Source organism: Corvus moneduloides, chromosome Z, assembly GCF_009650955.1.
Source record: "Corvus moneduloides isolate bCorMon1 chromosome Z, bCorMon1.pri, whole genome shotgun sequence".
Taxonomy (NCBI): Eukaryota; Metazoa; Chordata; class Aves; order Passeriformes; family Corvidae; genus Corvus; species Corvus moneduloides.
In genome coordinates, this window is record NC_045511.1 from 26356240 (window position 1) to 26362239 (window position 6000).

Sequence of the window (6000 nt, forward strand, 5' to 3'; positions counted from 1 at the left end):
AGCAGGGGAGTCATTTGGCTTCTTTAAGCCTGGTGAGACTTAACATTTTTGCATGGAGACCACATGGAATGAAAGCAAGAGAATAATCCCTTTTTGTAAAGTAAATAAGAAACACCTTTAAGTCTTTAATTAAATTACACCGGTTTGTATGGCAGTCAGAGTTAAAGAAATCTGTTTCTTTCAGCTCTCCTATTAAATATCCACCAACAAAAAAATCAAAATGGAAACATCTACACTTTAAAGCTTACTCAGAGGAGAAACTGACTATGCAATTAACTATTCTGCTTAACTGAACCTCGGTGTGTGTGTGTATGTGTGGGGAAGAAATAAAAAAACCCACCAAAACCATACCATGCACAAATTGTATGACACCATATGCATTAGCAAATTAAGGTTGCTATTGAAATGAAAAATGTGTATTAGAGCATTAAAACAGAGGACATAATATTAAGTACTGGCAAAAAAAAACATTAGACACCTTTTTGAAATAGCATTTTATGCACAGCTTCTGAACTCACAATGCAATGGGTGGAAACTTAAAAATATATATCAGAAAACCCTAATTTTTCTTAGTATAGAACCAAAAAACCCCAAACCAACAAAAACAAACAAACAAACAAAAAAAGACCCCCAGCCAACCAGTAACAGAACTGATGGACTACTACTACGTTAACCACTTCATTTTGGTTGTCTACTTCAACATTTTCAAGTAAAATAGAAACTAGCCTTAAGAATTTTTGTTTCTGTGATACTTTCTTTAATTGTCACAGCATAGCCAACACATGCAATACTTTATGAAAGCTCCCTATTACCACTTGTAGGAGATTCTTCCTTCCATCTTCATATAACAAATAGAAGTGCTACAACCATAAAGCTCTCAGAAGATTCAAAGACAGAACCACACAAAGTCCTGAAAAGTTTCAAAGCATGCATGCTTTGCAGTCTAACAGAATTCAGAGAATGTTTTCTACTTCCATTTTCATGTATTACTAGTTCATCAATCCTTGGTTTTGAACTCAAATATGTTTTTTACCAACTACAGCTTTTATCTAAGACACCATTTTCAGCAGGACTTTAAGAATCTTCAAGAAAGCATATAAGCAGGTGAAAATAGCTCTTGAGTTCTATGTTGCAGAAGGTATTTTGTAGCTCAGAACCTAAATTCTCAGTGTTCACAGGTCAGCTGGTTACAGTCAACAATGACCACTGCAGAAAACCAGCTTTTAACTAGCTTCAATTCCACAGCTGGCAGAAAATGCAGGGTAATTTTGCAACAGAGAGAAAATTTCTTTCACTTTCTACCTAGCAGTGTAATTTTGCTAAACTTCTGGAGCTGAAGGAGCAGACTGCAGTCTGATTTTCTAACCAAAGTCCATGTTTGTGGAATTTTGCTGTTCCTATGGAACTGGCAGTTTTGTACAGACTAAAGAGAGACAAATAGTTTGGCCCAAAGGTCAAACCCATATCAGGTTATAAAACACAGGGGTGGTGGAGAACACTTAAAGCCAACTTCTACCTCCTGAGTTAATGTGGAAAACCCTCTTGTGCCTGCTGGGCACTGTTCCTACATGCTGGCAGAAGCTATCTCTACCTCCTAGCGATTCTGCGACAGCTTGCATGTATCACACTGTGTCTGGTTCCTCCTCAGCCTGAATTGCATCATTTCAGGCATCTAGAAAATAAATAAGCCACAAAAGCAGGATCTAAACTACTAGACTTAAAAATCCAGAACTGGATCTCACTGATTAGCTTCCCAGGAAGAGACGTTGTCCAAAGTGGATGAACTCATGGTGCCCAAAATGCATTTTTTTAAGTCTATAAACTGTGGATAATGAATATCATAGTTAACCATATAAACTTCTACTTCATGAGCTTCAAAGATTAGTCTTTTCTTTATCATAAAATCATTAAAGCCTCTAGCAAAGACATGCTCTAGTTTATTTGTCAACCTACTAAAATATTAATTTTTTTAATCACTCATGAACACTGGCACAACAGTGTTACTACCATGTCATGTGAGGAATTACAACTGCAATTTGACATCAGCTTTAGAAAACAGAAGTGTACTGCTAGTCCTCTAAGCCTGAATATTGCAAAGAAATAAATATATATAAATAAATAAATAAATAAATAAATATAGAAGAATATCCAGTGTCGATTCAGAACATCAATAAAAAAATGTTATGTTTGCGTAGATTGAGCTGCATTGTCCTAAGCAGATTACAAACTCCGCCTCTCTTCAAAACAATTCTAAGGGAGATAAATGTAGGTACTGTGATTTATCCAAGGTTGGCTGTCTAATAGAAGACTCCCTGTGATAAAGGCTGCTAAGTCTTTCACAAATTGCACAGAATTTTTGTATTAAGATGTAACCCTGAGAATTAAGAAACAAGGTTTTCATAACACCATTTTTTAAATTATTGCAACTTACACCAAAATCTCATAATGAACAGCAAAACACCAGAAAACCTTATGTTTCATAACAGAATCAAAATGTTTTCTGTCACATCCACATCATTCTGAAGTTTTAAAACTTCCTTAAATTACTCTGAAGTCACATAGAGGAAAAGAAGAAACCGAATCTGAGGAGTGTCACCTGGGAATGCTAATGATTTTGAATATGCACTATGCCTCTGTTAAAATACGTATCAATAGTTTACTAGCGCACAAAAGGATAAATTTTAAAAGCATGCTATTTCACGTAGGAAAAAAAATTGCAGTGCCATGGAGTGGCTTGTGGGAGCTCCATAATTGAACAAATTACACATAATTAAACAAATTAAACATAATTAAACATAACAGTCGAGGATGCTTTTGCTTGAGGAATTATGTTTGATGTGTCATTAAAAACTTGTGTCAGATTCTACTTGCAAATGTCTAAATACATGCTGAATACTTCAGAATAGGCCACTGATTTAGAAATGGATATGAGGAAGACATTCTCCCCAGTGAGGGTGGGGAGGCCCTGGCACAGGGTGCCCAGAGAAGCTGTGGCTGCCCCATCCCTGGAAGTGTCCAAGGCTAGGCTGGACAGGGCTTGGAGCAAGCTGGGATAGTGGAAGGTCTGCCCTTGGCAGGGGGTGGAACAAGACGATATTTGAAGGTCCCACGATATCTGAAGGTGACAGAGACCAGTCAAGAATAAATCTAACCGTGATCTGAAGACGCACTAATTTAAAACAGGCAGAGCCTGGAGCAAGTAACAAATCCGCAGTGGAACTATAGAAACTCACCGGACAGGCCACCGCCGGAGTCGGGAGCTCTCCAGATGGCTTTCCGGCTCCAGCATGACAGCCCGGCACCATCGGAAAGCAGCGGCTCCCGGGACCGCAGGAATTTGTCTCCCGGGCCCCGCTGGGACTCGGCCGCTCGCGGGACGAAGGCGGAGCCCCAGGCGGGCGCCCGGGAATTCCGCGGTTGCCGCGGACGTGCACGGTGATGCCGCAATGCCCCGACCCGAGCGAGGGGCTCCGCCGGGCTCCCGCCGCCCTCTCCCGCCGTCCCAGCCATGTTTTAAGGCATCCGGGCTCCGGACAGTAAAATAAAAGTGCAGGAGTTAAAACGACCCCCTGACACGAAAGCCAGACTGAGATGTGGGTGTCCTCAGGGCAGCACACCCTTCACCCAGGTTATAGAGAGGAGCAAACAGCTAGAAAGATATTAAAGTCTGTGGACAAAATTCAAAGCAGGCGGCTCTCTGGCGCACAGGAGCACATCTCCGTAGATGAGGGAGAGCAGGTTACCACTCCCCTTGCGTCTGCCTTGCTGCGCAAAGGGAAAGGTTGTTGTGAAACCTCTCAAGTCGAGAGATTCCGAGCCCCAGGTGTGAGCATATATGGCAAACAACTGAAAAAATCCACCCTACAGTAAGTTCGAAAAGCACTTTCTCCTCCGAACACTGGTGTACTTCCTGTAGCTCCGTTTTTAAACTTCCTTTTAAAGTCTCTCTGTCTGCACTCTTAGCGTGCAGATGATTTAACTCTTTGTTGGCACCAACCACGGTGTCCTAAGCACACATCCGTCAGGATCCCCGGGATATATCCTTCAAGACTGAAGGTTTTAATTGCAAGAGACAAAAACTCCGTTACATTTTACACCCTCTGCGATAAGTCTCAAAACTTCATTTCTCCTTTGTGACCTGATCTCTATAAATGGCTTTTGGCCGTGGTTTTGCTAATTCTGCATCACGTAATTATCTTAAATATATTGTGCCAGATGAAATAAGAGGGGGTGTTGTTTCATTTTTTCATTATTATTTCCAAGAGATTGTAATGCATAAGGTTGTGATTTTAAAACAAATAAAAGTAGAGAGTAAGACAATAAACTAACTCCATGGACAAATCACAGAAAAATGAAGTTTAAATCTGGATATATGAAATAAAGATTGAGTTAGAGAATATAGAATTTTTCACAGTTGCTTTCTCTTTGCTTTTGTGAAGAGAAGCTGCCAGGTCCGGTCCACAGCCAGATGCTCTCTGTGTGTCTTCTTTTAGAGATTCATGTAAGACTTGGCTTTTATCTCCTTCTTCACTGGAGTGCAGTTCTAGTTTTTTATTTTACTCCTGTAGCTGTTGCTCCTGTTCATTCAAAAGTGATTGTGCCTGCTGCTTCCCATGTAATGCATTATTTAATCCTCCTACACTGTCAAACTTCTCACGAGTGAGTAATTTTTGCTGAAGCATAATTAATTGCTCTCACAGGCTCTGGGCTTTGTCAGCTTCTTTTTTTCATCTCACTGAAACTCCATTTGAATTCTGGAAATTGTAGGTGCAGTGAGTGGTGTTCCATCTGTGCTGCATGAAGCCTTCCTGTAAATTCAAATATTGGCTTCTGCAAGGATGCTTTATTCTTCATACTGGACAGTCTGTCACACAATCCACAGTCCAGACGAGGAGCCTTTCTCCAGACAAGTGGTGCACTTGCTGCGGATTAGTGGAACTGTTCCTATTATTACATTCATCTTGTCCATAATCTCTGAAAAGGAGTTTCTGGCTGCACCTACTTGTAAGCGTCCACAAAGCCAGGACTTTGGTTGGTTAACAATATTCTGCAATTCAGTCATGGAACTGATGATTGCAGCACGGAAATTAACCAGGAAACCAGCTGAGTGCTTCAAAGCAGTCAATTTCTTCCTCTTCACAAACTGGAAGATTATGCTTGTGTTTGGATTCTCCTACACACACTCGAAATCCAGTGCCTCCTTTCAAGCCATTTGTCCAGGTGAAAAGGGAACAAGAAGACTGGGTTAAATCTTCAAGCCTGTTAGCTGCCAAAACTGCAGTCACATCTCCTCGGAACACATAAAGCAGGCCTTCGGTTCTGCTTTGTCCTCATTGTTTTCCACATCAGCAGGGGGAGCATGAAGGAGGCTCCTGATCTTCTGTTTCACTAATTCGTGGATGTTCACCTGGTCCTGGAGAGGGTCCCTTTGGGATAACACAGCACACGGCTGTAGAGAGGATGCAGCCATGACACGCTCCTGTTTGCCTGTTCCTATTCATTACATTTTCTAAATCCTTTTTTAAATTGCCTGCAAATGTCCTGGAGATCGCCCCAGTTTCATAAATAAGAACAATTAGAAGCTTATGGAAGTTTTCTATACATGGAGTGAAGTAAAAAAGGCCGCTATTAAGCACAGGTGCAAACAAGGAAGACTGAAATCAAGAGCAAATGGACAGCCACTGTTGCATACAAAATATGTGAGACCATGTATTGTATGTGCAGCAAGACCCAGCTACTGAGGATTTGGAAGTCAGCAGATCTGTTTGTGGCAGCTCACCATTACTCTGGAGCCCGGCAAGCACATGCCCTATCACACTGAGTATATCCTTCAGAAAGAAAACATGCCAGAAAAAATCATCTTCTTCCAGTGGCCACTCTGAATTCTGCAGGAATAATAATGATTTGTCTTGTTCTGAGCCAGTTAGCTGGTGGGAAGAGAAATCCTCATGAAAGCGAGGTAGTTATAAATTGGACAAATTAGAGCTGATCCTAGGGAGC

At 41.1% G+C, this 6000-nt stretch overlaps 1 pseudogene; it reads right to left on the bottom strand.

The window, feature by feature from the left end:
- LOC116438263 overlaps positions 1-3885 on the bottom strand; it is a 33664-nt pseudogene extending 29779 nt beyond the window's left edge.
- Between the last annotated feature and the right edge of the window lie 2115 nt (positions 3886-6000).